This window comes from Corvus cornix, chromosome 1, assembly GCF_000738735.6.
Source record: "Corvus cornix cornix isolate S_Up_H32 chromosome 1, ASM73873v5, whole genome shotgun sequence".
Classification (NCBI taxonomy): domain Eukaryota; kingdom Metazoa; phylum Chordata; class Aves; order Passeriformes; family Corvidae; genus Corvus; species Corvus cornix.
Window position 1 is genome coordinate 30634312 of NC_046332.1, and position 12728 is coordinate 30647039.

General features: G+C 49.1%; 1 protein-coding gene across 3 annotated transcripts in view; it reads left to right on the top strand.

Moving 5' to 3' along the window:
- The first annotated feature begins 2253 nt into the window (after window positions 1-2253).
- Window positions 2254-12728, top strand: part of MYO7A (myosin VIIA) — a 98116-nt gene continuing 87641 nt past the window's right edge. For all 3 annotated transcript variants that reach the window (XM_039561743.1, XM_039561751.1, XM_039561758.1), the window contains exon 1: window positions 2254-2346. The gene's annotated coding sequence lies outside the window, so the exon portion shown is untranslated. The remainder of the gene's footprint in view (window positions 2347-12728) is intronic.

Genomic DNA, 12728 nt, shown 5'->3' on the forward strand with positions numbered 1-12728 from the left:
TTTGCCAGGGATTTCTGTTCACAGCATTAATTTCATATAGTTTCATATCAGTTTTTGTAGGGGACTTTTTTTAAGGACTTTTTGTAAGGGCATGTTTTGATAGAACAAGTGGGGAATGGCTTTGAAGTGAAAGGGTGGGGTTAGATGAGATACCTGGAAGAAATGCTTTACTGTGAGCATGGTGAGGCACTGGCACAGGTTGCCCAGAGCAGTTGGGGATGTCCCATCCCTGGAAGCGTTCAAGGCCAGGTTGGGTGGGGCTCTGAGCAACCTGGTCTAGTGGAAGGTGTCGCTGCCCATGGCAGGGGTTTGGAACTAGGCGATCTGTAAGGTCCCTTCCAACTCAGGCCATTCTATGGTTCTATGGTTCTATGGTTCTATGATTCTATGGTAAATTGGCAGTTCAGGGTCTGCCTTTGACCTGAAAGTGCATCTTCATGAAGGAACAGACATCCATCCTATGGCTGAAAGTTGATGCTGAAGTATTTCTTCTTGCAGCTAGATCCCCCATAGGCACCATCTTCCCACCTTAATGCCTGCATACATATGAATATGAGGCTCATACCGTATGAGCCTCCTGCCCCTCAAAAGGATAAGGGATTTCCAGCAGGAAGGGCTGCAGAGGCAGAAGGGCCTTCAGCAATGGGGCAGGTTCATTGCCTGTCCCTCAGAACTGTTCAGGTGCTGCCACATCCTTGGCCAATAGCCCAGGTTAATACCAAGGGATTGGCCACTGGAGTCTGTTCTGAGCAGTTGTCTGAAGGCTCCTTGCAGTCTTCAAATCCCACCTCCAAACCCAGTGGTGCAGTCAGGAAGTACCTGCGTTCCTGGCAGAGCCTCCCTCACTCCCTTTCCACACATGCATGGGTCATGTTGGGCCCAAGGAAAGGCTGCCCAAGCCCTTCCAAGCGCATCAGATGCAGTCCAGAGCAAAGCCCAGACACAGCCAGGATCTGCCCTCACATCCACACCAACTATATTGACACAATGAGGAGGGCTTGAGTGAAACTGGGCATGGTGGTCACAAATCATCTGTCTTGAGCTCAAGGTCAGCTTGAGTCTGTTCATGGCTGAGGACTGGACAGCAGCAGGGCATTTCTAAGGGCTGGGGAAGGGACCTGTGACTTCTACACTTTGAGCAGAGTTCCTGGTTAGCTTTGAAGCAAGGAGGCTCCCTCTTATTGCTCCTTACTTTTGCAGCATCACCAAAAAAACGCATTCAACAGGAGGATTTCCAGCTCCCTCATTCCTAAGTGGAGCTTAGAAACAAATTTTACGATAACACTGCAAATGAAAAGGTGTATTTTGCAGCTTTCAGTAGCTCAAATGACAAGCTTTATACCTAAGTAAGAAACCTCAGTAATGTTTCGTAGCTCAATTAAAATCCAACCCCACCTTTCTCAGCAGGAAGGAAAAAAGACACTAGCCCAGATTTGGGCAGGGAGTCACCAGGTCAGAGTTAAGCTTCTAGGCAAAATCTCAGCTCTGAGTTTCCTGGTCCTCAAGTGTTTTCCTGTCCCAGTTTTCACATTTACAAGTGCACAAGGCTGGTGCATTCAAACCATGATGCCTGTCAGCTCCTGGCCTCACCCCACAGGACCTCAATACAGTCCCTTGCACAGGCCAGAGACCTCAGGGCAGGAGTACCCTTCCAGCCACCCTTTAGCCCAAGAATCCGTCAGGGCTCCGTACAACAAGGACTTGGAACTGCAGATAAACCTGTAGCAGGGATCTTCATGGGTGCCATGAAAACATTTTACATGAGCAGATAGGAAAAAGGGGGTATGGTTTTAAACTTAAAGAAGGGAGACTTAGATTAGATATTAGGAATAAATTTTTTTACTGTGAGCATGGTGTGGCACTGGAAGAGGTTGTTTGCCCAGAGAAGCTGTGGATGCCCATCCCTGGAAGTGTTCAAGGCCAGGCTGGATGGGGCTTTGAGCACCCTGGTCTAGTGGAAGGTGTTCCTGCCTATGGCAGGGGTTTGGAACTAGGTGATCCGTAACGTCCCTTCCAACCCAGTTCATTCTACGATTTTATGATAACATAACCCGGGGCAGCCTCCAGGGATGCAGGAGGACGCATCCTTGGAGAGTGGGGCTGCTGCGGGAGCGCGGCGCTTGCGGTTCCCGCGATGGAGGGACCACACGCACACCCACACACACTCACACCCCCACACCACACCCACTCCCATACCAGGGGCTGGCTGTAGCCCGGCTCCTCCCCCGCTAAGAGGCTCAGCCGGGGCCGGCGCTGCCCTCGCTTGGTGCTGGAGGCAGCACGGCTCTGCGCTAGGCACCCGTGCCCCGTCCCCGGCGCAGCCGTCCCTGGCCATGCCCCGCTAAGGTAAGGCGGAGCGGGGGCAGGCGGCACCCGGGGAGCCAGGCGGGGGACTGGGGATGCTCCGGGTGGGGTGCAGCGGGGCTGCGGTGGGAGCGCTCTGGGATGCGGTGGGGCGCGGTGAGGTGCGATGGGTGGGATGGATGGAGGTGCCTCCGCCGGGGCTGCGGGCGGCGAGCCGGATCAAACCTGGGGAAGAGGCTGCGCTCGATGGGAGGGGGGAGACGACACGACCGCAGACCTGCCCTCAGTGCCCAGCAGCCCCGAGCCAGCTCGGCTCCTTCAGCATGGATTAGTGGCTCGGTAATTTCTAGCTGCTGCTTAATTTGTCTGGGGTCACCTAGCATTGAGCTGGAGTGAAGGGTGGAGGGCACTGCCCTCCTGTGCTGTGTTGTGCAGCCCTCCACCCCTTTGCTCCACAACCCTTTCACATTCAGGGATACCTCTGGAAGTGCTTAAACATGGGGAGAGGCTTTGGGGCATGTCCCTGGTGCATGGATCCACTGACAGTGCCACAAGACCCCAGGTGTCTTCCCAGTCCACCTCACCCTCTTCCTGCTTTCATGCAGCTCCAAATACACCATTTAGGTGGAGGAAGCACAACCTGCTCTCAGGTGGCTGCTGCTCTTCGGGGAGCAGCAGGAGATTTCCTTGGCTGCAGCATAGCACAGATTGTGCCCAGGCTGGTTTCGGGGGGTGTCCCCTGGGTCACACCAGTGCTGGTAAGCAGTACCCAGGGCCTTCCAGACTATTTAAATTATTAGGACCATCCCTGGGAAAGGACTGAGACTTGATATGGCATAGGCAATTCCCACAAAGCAGTTTGCATTTTGCTGCCTGGTTTGGGAGTATGATGTATATGGGCTGTGCTGGACCAGCTGAGCACAGTCCCAAAGGAAAGTCCCAGGGTTTCCTAGGATATTTACAATTACATTATCCGAAGGAAAGTGGAACAGAGATATCTTGGTGTCTCTGGGAAGACTGGGGTGTATGGTGGAGGACCTGTCATGTAGGCAACACGCCAGTGGGTCTAAGATTGCCTGGTCACCCCTTGCTGTTAAGTCTCCCCTGCAGAAGGAGGTGGTAGAAGCTAGAAATGATTTTCTCACAGCCCTAGGCTGTGGTGCTGGTGTGAGTGCTTCTCTCTATAGTCTGGGCAAAAGCATGTCCAAGAATCAACTCTGTGGGGTTAACCTATGCATTACATAAAGATGGCAAGGACAGGGTTGTTGCAAGCCGACTCCTCTCCCATCCTCCACTGTAGGATGCTATGGGTCTTACTCTTCCCATGAGGTGAGGGACTGCAAACTCCCAACACGGGTAATGTGAAGCTGTGGAATGGTTTTGCAGCTTTGACTGAGCTTTGTCAAAGCTTCAGTCGAAACCTGCATCCCTGTGAGACCCTCTGAAGTCTGCTCCCTACCCTGTGCCTAAACTGTCCCAGGGACAACCAAAGAGGGACAAACAAGGGTAAAAAAGCCAAGACAGCACTTCCCTCTTGTTCATTGATGGTCAAAATTGTTTTTACCTGTGGCTTTGCGATGTCTGAGCCCTTACAATTCCCAAATATGTATATCTAAATTGTGTTTAACTTTGTGGTGATGGCCTGGTGACAAACTGTCCCTCTTCTCTCCCTGACCTGTTTGAAGCTTTGATCCTCTGTAAAACTAAGATGTAGGGCCAAAGTCTCTTCTAGGGCTGTTTGGGGTAAGACTGGAGTAACTTCATGAAGCTACAGGATATCCCCATGGAGAGGCATTTATGAGATCTGAATCCTGTCCAGGGATGACCCTGTTTTCAAGGCAATATTATTTCTAACTCCTTTTCCCTCCTCAGAGCAGCCAATTCATCTCCCTAACTGTTAAGTTTCCCCGGGCTGAGGGCTGCTCTACAGTGTTTCTGTTTTACGCTTGCTAACTTGTGACTTCGCAATCCTTGGGTTGCCATGGAAAGGATTATGCTGTGATTAATGAAGGCATTGTCAGCTAATAGTTTTTTTCAAAGCCTCTCCTGGAGCTGCAGAGAACAGCTTCCAAGCCTGGCAGAAAGGGGCTGACAGGATAGGTGGCTGCAGGCACTCAGTCCTGGGCACATTTTTGGTTGTCCATATCAAGACCATGCTGTCGGTAGCTGGCTGCAGTCACTGTCACATCGGCTCTCCCAGTCCCTTTTGAGGGTGAGAGGAAAAACAGGGGGGGTTATTGTTCTCTTGGAGCAGAGCCAGTGTTTTTGTGCTCCCAAAGCAGAGTGGGACAAGTGTCACTGTACCAAGGGTTTGGCAGGATGTGGAGACGGCATGTAAGATGGCTTTGCACTGTGAAACCCTCCTCTCTGCTAGGCAATGTCCAAGGAGAACTGCTGTGGGATGAACTTACATGTTTGTGACTTTCTAGTCCCCCAGTCATGTGCTAGGTAGAGGCAGAAAGCTTATCAGGACAGCACTGCCCCAGTAGGGTCCATGTTTATGCTGTCTGTCCAACCCCAGTAGACCCTCCCAAACCCTGCTGTGCCTGGAGCTGTGCACGGAGCCCCTGCTCTGAACTGTAGAAACACAATGGTTGGAAAAGCCCTCTGAGGTCACCAAGTCCAACCCTCAGCTCAGCACTGCCAAGTCCACCACTAAACCGTGTACCCAAGTGCCACATTTACACATCCTTTAAATACCTCTAGGGATGATGACTCCACTACTTCCCTGGGCAGCCTGTTCCACTGCTTGACCACCCCGTCTGTAGAGAAAGTTGTCCTAGTATGCAATATACAGCTCTCCTAGTCAGACACTAGTAGAGAACAGAGCGCAGTTGTGCCCAGCTGCACAAAGGGAGTGCAAAACACGACAATCCAATGAAAAACAGGCATTTTAAGTAGATTGAGTGCCAAATGAAAATAGAAAAGTTAGAAATCCATAGCCAGAAATCTCTGTGGACTCCTTCATTTCTTGGCAGTGTTGGATGAGTCCCCCCCAGACCTGCCCAGCCTGAGCAGCTAGGTAGCAGCTTCTACCTCAGCCCAGGTGGAATCTAAAAACTGAGAACTTAGTCCCACTGTCAACCTCAGAGTGGTCACAGAAAATCATTGAGCTCTTCTTGGACTGCATTCCCAGCAAATGCCTTTCTCAGGATGTTGGTTCAGCTGCTGCCATCCCCTTTCCTGCATTTAACCTGGTGTAATGACACAGCATTTGCCCGGGGTGCAGATGACCTGAACACAGTTTCATGTGCATGAAAGGAGTTAAAACTTACACTGTAGGTTGACTGGCAGGTGCCTGGGGGGGAAGGTTTACACTGCTGCTGTTGCTGCACAACCAGCCTGGTCTCCACCTTTGTGGGTATGGAGGAAGGAAGGATATGCCTGATGTTATGTGGAGTGCTGGGAGAGTGGAGCCTCTGTGAATCCTGGCTTTGTCCTCTCTTCCCATCTGACACTGGCTTGTACAGTGGGAGCTGTGCTTGGAAGGGGCTTCACCCCATCAGACAAAGCCACTCTCTTCAGCTGTTCCTGACTTTGGAAATGGGAAGATAAATCTGGGATCATGGTAGCCGTCAATGTCTCCATGTAAATGTAAAGACTTTTAGGAATATTGTAGAATCATGGAATGGTTTGGGTTGGAAGGGACTTTAATGATTAACTCATTTCTACCCACCCTGCCGTGGGCAGGGATGACTTCTACTAGACCAGGTTGCTCAAAGTCCCATCTAACCTGGCACTGATCACTTAGATTTAGTCTCGTAAGGCTTGCAGGTTGCAGCTATGAAACACCTTTAACCTGAGCAGGACTCACCTGCCCAAAATGCCAGGGCACAGGGGAAAGGTGCTCTGGGCTGTGCTAGTTTGAGACCAGGACCCAAATATTGGGACCAAGCCCTTCTGTGTTCCTCCTCATATCTGCCATTGTCCAGAGAGCAAATTCCACTCCTCTGCTGATTTATCTCATTTCAAGTAATCTAAAACAAAAATGGTTCCACCACAGAGAATTCTGAGAAAGGAAAGATGGTCAGAGGTTTGAAACACCCTCCACAGGAGGAATGATTGTTTAGACAAAGGCTCCAAGGTGAGAAGAGATGGGAATAAGGTATGTTATAGGTCCTGAAAGATCATGTTTGCATGGGGAATGCAAAAGGAAGATTTTCCATAATTTTCCTTTGAAATACAAAAATTAGGGAGCATCAAATAAAGCTTATAGAGACCAGGCTCAAAGATAAAAAGAGTTTGCACAATCTGGCATCTGTGCTGCTCCTTATGGCAGAACCTCATGGATTCTCAAAGTATTGGGTTAAAAAAAAGCACTCAGACAAGTTTCATTTACAAAAAGCCTCTAAAAAACTATAAACATGTCTATTAAAAAAACCCCTACAATTTTTTGGCTCTAGAAGTTCTTGAGCTGCGAATTACTAGTTTCTGGGGGAATGTTGCAGAGTAATGCCACTACATCTGCTTTTATACTGCTCCTTAGGCATCCTCTGTCAGAGAACTATAGTAGATGGGGAGCCCATCTACTATGTATATATGTACTACTATACAGACTGGATCCAGTGCTATTTTATGTGGAGCTTACCTCACTAAAAAGTTGTTCATGCCCTGAGATCCTCCTTGAAACAATTCTTCTGAGATACTGGCCTTGCTGCACTTCTTAGTTGCCTTGGAGAAGATAAAGTGTCAGCTCATCGTTTTAGTACGAGTGCCATGTGTCATGCAGGTCGAGGGAAATACAACAAAACCTGTTCTCTTCTTTTTTCATTGAAAATATTTTTATTCCAGCAGATACAGAGAGGAGCTTAATGGGACTTCTTGCAGGTTCTGTATCAGCTTTCCTGAAAGCCATTAGGGAGTTGCCACAAAGATATTGATCAGCTAGATCTCTGCTAGAAAAGCTGGGGTTTGTGTGTGGATTCCTGTGATTTCCAGAGCTGACCCATGCTTTTGTTGGGGTCAGGCTTGCTTTGTAAGTCAGTTTTCCATGTGCCTGGTGTGTGTTGGTGTACAGGAGTTTGAATTCATGCCAACAGGAGAGGCTGGGAGAAGAAAATGCTTTGCCTCTTGGTGGCATCGAGTTCCCAGCCTAGGCAAAGCTCCCACTGAGCTCAGTGGGCTCCAACAGCTTCACAGTAATAGTGGGGCTGGAAGGGAAGGGGGAGCACCCACAAACCACACCACCTCTCATCACCAGAGGTAGGGTCCCCTTCCCTGGCTGAGGCTTTTGGGGAGAGGCAGACCTCCTGCACTGGGACAGAGGAGTCTAGCACGTGTGTGCTGTGGTGAGGTGGAAGGAGCTCTGCAAGCCCAGCTGGAGTGCATCAAAGTGCTGCCTCCCACGTCTGAGCCTTTGGGTGTTTCCCAGCATCAGTGGAGGTTGCTGTTACGTTGTGATACCCCAGCTATTTCTGTCCTGTTTCCTCTCATCCCTCAGCTTTGCTGGATCAGTGCCACCAAGGCCAGCAGATTTACCCTAGGCTGAGATGAACTCCAGAAGCCTCACACACACACACGGTTTGTCTCTCCTACAGCCCACAGAAGGTTTTGGTCTGGAGAAATAAAGGAGTGGTCATTTCATCTGTAATTTCTGTGTAAGAGCCTTCCTCAAGCCAAGTCTACTGAAAGTCCCCATGAGTTCTCCATGATGTTAGTGATACACCTCCCAAACACCCCAGGCCAGGCTGGTGGTGCTACTGCTGCATCCCTGATTCAAAAAAAAGTGACAAAACTCTCCACCAGTCCTTTAGGATTTCCTTTCATTTCTGCAGGATTTGAGAGCTACCAGCTCTCTCAGAGGACTTGAGGTGCCCAGACACAGTCTGCCCAGGGATCAAGATCCACAGCAGGAACTATTGGATCTTTTATGTAATTCCTTAAAGCGGTGCACAGAGACTTATAAACAATTAACGAGCAGCTCATCCCAATCTGCTGCCTTGCCAGGGAGGGCTCTCAGAGCAGGTATTCTTCAAGGACACCATCCCTCCCATGGAAGGTATTGCTCTTCTCCAGCACAAGACAGGGGAAGCTTTGCCTGCTGATGCCCCCAGTGCTTGTGGGTGATGGAGCAGGTCCTTATAGAGTCAGAGATTCATAGAATCATTAAGGCAGGAAAAAATCCTCTAAGATCTTGGACAAATGATGAAGTAAATCAGGGCTGCAGTTGATTCTGTTTAATTGTACCAATACGAGCTAGGGTGGTGGGTAACAGAGGGTGAAAGCTGTTAGGTCAGCCTTATTGGTCTTAGAAAAAACCCTCTGGATCTGCCCCAATGCCCTGTCTTATCTGTTTTTCTCTCAGGGCAGACTACTGTTTAGAGTAACAAACTAGGTCCTGTCCTCCCAGCCCTGAGCTGAGCAGGCAGGGAAGATATTAAGTAAAAAGGGCTGGAATGAAAGTCAAGCTTTTCAGGTGCAACTGTGATGTTGACATCAGCCGGGGAAATGAGACTTGCCTCCAGAAACTACTGATTTCTTAAGTGTAGCTGAGAGCAAATGACAAATATCAACAGCTGACCCCTTTCTTTGTGTGGGTGTCTCTACTGCAAAGAAGGGTAGGAACAGAGCAACTTGTTAATGCTGGAATAAATTAAGGACCTGATTAAAGCTGGCTTTCTCATCTAGGCTGATTTCCATAGAAAACAAGGCTTGTGTGGCCACTCTGCCTGTCCCTTTAGATGTGTCACCTAATCACAGTAGTTTGATGATCAAGTTCACTTCAAATTTGAGCTGTAACAAGGAAACAAAGTTCCTGGACACTTCCTGAAAAGACACAGGTGAGCATGGGAGAAATCTGCAGCACGATGCCAGCTCCTGTTGGACATCTCAGGTGGGGTGAGAAAGCTGTAATGGATACCCCACGTGCAGGAAAGTCTTCTTAGGAGGGGCTATGCCCTACTGACCATCTAGAAATCTTATTGTTTGGAATTTCGTCATTGTAAATTAGGCTTTTGTTAGCACTGCTCCTCACAGAGGAAATTCTGTCTGTTTCTGGCTCTGCTGTTTACCGGGTGGGAACTTGTCATGGAGCAAAGCCACTTTACTTCCTGGACACTCCACTTCTTTTGTCCATCCAGGCTGTTTGAGGATGCAATGACTTTTACTTTATGCCTATGCAACACCTAACATATAAAATCATAGAATGGTTTGGGTTGCAAGAGACCTTTTAGATTATCTCGTTCCAACCCACCTGCCATGGGGGCAGGACATGGACACCTGCCACTATACCAGGCTGTTCAAAGCCCCATCCAACCTGGCTTCCAGGGATGGTGCATCCACAGTTTCTCTGGGCAGCCTGTGATAGTGTCTCACTAACCTCACAGTAAAATGTTTCCTCCTAATGCCTAATCTGAATCTACCTTTTTATGTGCCCTTTAGTCTAACTCTGCTTTGACCTATACGAGTGACTTCAGCTCAGCCAGATGATGCCCTTTAGAGCACAGAGTATCCCATGCACCGAATAACATCCAGCGAGGAGAGCAGTAGATGGGCAGCAAACGGCCCCTGTGACTCAGAATCCCGAGCTGAAAAATTAATATAACTTTCTGCATGTGCAGCCAGTGAGTCAGGGAGTGTCTGTCCTCCTCTCATCAGGACTATTACAGGGCTGATGTCTCCCAGCACTGCCTGATACTGCCCTGAGGGGTGTGATGGTGATTGCACCAAAGGCACCCTGAAAGGGCAGAGCAGAGTCTCCACTTAATTTTACAGTCCCTGTTCAGGCAAAACAACCTCAGGAGTCAACAGGAGTCTCAGCAGATAAAACAGGGTTGGTATCTTATGATATGAACCCACTTAATCCTAACAGCTCTTGCATTTGGAGGCTGACCCCGGCCTCTTGAAGGGCCACCCGAATTCCTCCAGGACCATGGAAAAATAAGAGGATAGTGTTAGGGCAGGCAGAAGGAGGATTTCACAAAAAATCCCAGCAAAGGCGTTCCTGCTGAGACAAAAACCCTCACAGGATTACAACAGCTTGCAGAAGTCTTGCTCCAGCCAGCATTAGCAGCACCAAAAGGAGAGAGCCAAGGCCAGACCATTAGGGACTAACAAGAGAGAGGTGAGACAGCTGCTTATTAGGCCAATTTAAGGCTGGAGAAGAGCGGAGGAGGTGCCTTTATTAAAGACATTCTGATCTGGAGTCATAGGCACAGACTTGGGTGCCCTGGTTCTACTGCAGGACCTTGAGGAAAGTGACATCCTCCCTCGATGCCTCAGTTTCCCTCTGTGTGAAATGAGGATGGCATTAGCCCCTCCTCCATAAATAAGCTGGGATTCAAAAAGGAATAACACAGGATAATATCTCACTGGAGTTGTTGGTAAAACAGTGGCTGAAGTGAAGACTCCTTTAGTGCACACTTCTGTAGGAAAAAAAGCAGAAGTGGATTAGTAATTAATTTACTGAGCTGGGATTAGTTCAGATCTTACCTCTGCCATGTATTGTCTGGGTGGTGGAAGGTCATCTAGAGACTGCTGTAAAATGGAGCACCTCCCCTTAGATTTCTGGTTCCCAAACCTTTGCAACAGGCTCCCCAGATAAAGCTGTGGATGTCCTGCCCCTGTTGGATGGCTCCTTGAGCAACCTGGTCTAGTGGAAATGCTCCCTGCCCATAGCAGAGGGGTTGGAACAAGATAACTTTAAGGTCCCTCACAACCCAGATCTTTCTAGGATTCTGTGACCTTTACAGAGTTGTTCAGATAAGAGAGTCTTTGTAAGTGCCTGAGCAATACAGCCAAAGGGTTACACCTGCATCTAAGCTAAGGGCTAGTGTCTGTGGTTCCACTGCAGGGCTGGCAGAGCCTGGGTGGCTCAGAAGGTTGTGGCCTCCTGAACTTGGCCCAAAACAGGATGTACCATGCATGAATCTCCTCCCAAATTCATGCATTCAGTGCATCAGGCTGAAGTCAACCACCTTGTCTGTGTGTATCCCTTGCTCTATAAATGACAGGGATTTACCTGCCCATGAAGGAGCAGGTCCATGGTGACCCCACTGGCACTTTCTGGTCTGCTCAGTCGAAGCTAGTTGGGGTTCTCTGAGCCATGGGTAGGCAGGTTCTGAGCTCTGGCCTTGGCACAGTGCTGGCCAAAGATCCCAATTTGCTCAGGACTAGCAAGCGGGCTTCCAGTACAGCCCAGCACTGTGGTACTCCGCGGAGGAGAATCTTGAGAGCATGTTCATGTCTCAAATCCCCCCTCAAATCCTCCCCTTTGTTTCAAACAAAGGCTTTGCTCCTAATTTGTTGTCATCTGCCAGGCCCTGTGTGTAGGGGCAAGACTTGGGAGTTCATCTGCAGGTAAAGAGGAGATGAAAACAGTTGCAAACACCGTTCAGCCAACCTGCAAGTGCAGCATTTTCCCTAGATCAGCTCAGCCTGCTGCGTCTGGATTATGCTGAAATTACACCTGACCTCCTTGCAAAAGGATACTTTATTTGATTAATTATTGTGGCAGTTGAAAAATACTCAATCGCCGGTAGAGGTTGGTGCACAAAAGGAAATTGCCCTCCTCGGGAGGCTGTGCTGAGTGCTCTGCAGAGAGTCGGGATCGGATACTGCCGTGGTCCATTGTTCTGCTTGGGCTGTGTGAAAGCACAGTGAGGGAGAAAGGTCAGGTCTTTTGTTCAGCTCCTCTACCTGCTGGACTTTTCGAGGAGATTGAATGCAGGGCAAATCTATTGAACTTCCTGCTGAAGGCTTAAAAAATTGATGCCTGTTTCCTGACCACTCTCAGATGAACAGAGGCTACTGCATATTGATTCTCTGACTTTCCAGAGGGGGGAGTTTTCTGTGATTTCTTGCTTTAATGTAACATTTTGGCTGGGACTCATTCTGCTGAGGTGTGTCTTTCCCTGGCACTGCTACCAAAACCCTCCAAACAGAGGTTTGGGGATCAAACCCCCGCTGTCAACTAAGTGCTCTTTTAACATATTTGCAGCTGCTCAGGGATGGGAGAAAGGAGGGGACATAGAAATGAAACCAGTCGCCTCAGGCTTCTTCTGTAGCCTACGGAGATAAATAAGCCTGATAGATGGAATGAATTGGGCCTTGGAGGCACTAGTGTGTCCCCATAGTCATGGGGGTGATCTTAGAGAGTCATAGAATCCTTCAGGTTGGAAAAGACCTCTAAGATGGTCAGTTCCAACCATTAACCCAGCACTGCAACGTTCACCAATAAGCGATGACCCTAAGTGCCTCATCCACATGCCTTTTGAGCACTTCTAGGGATGGTAATTCCACCACTGCCCTGGGCAGCCTGTTCCAATGCTTGAAAACCCTTTCAATGAAAAAAATTTTGCTAATTTTCAATTGAAACCTCCCCTGGCACAACTTGAGGCCATTTCCTCTTGTCCTGTTGCTTGTCACTAGGAAGAAGAGACCAACCCCCCACCTGGCTACAACGTCCTTTCAGGGAGTTGTAGAGA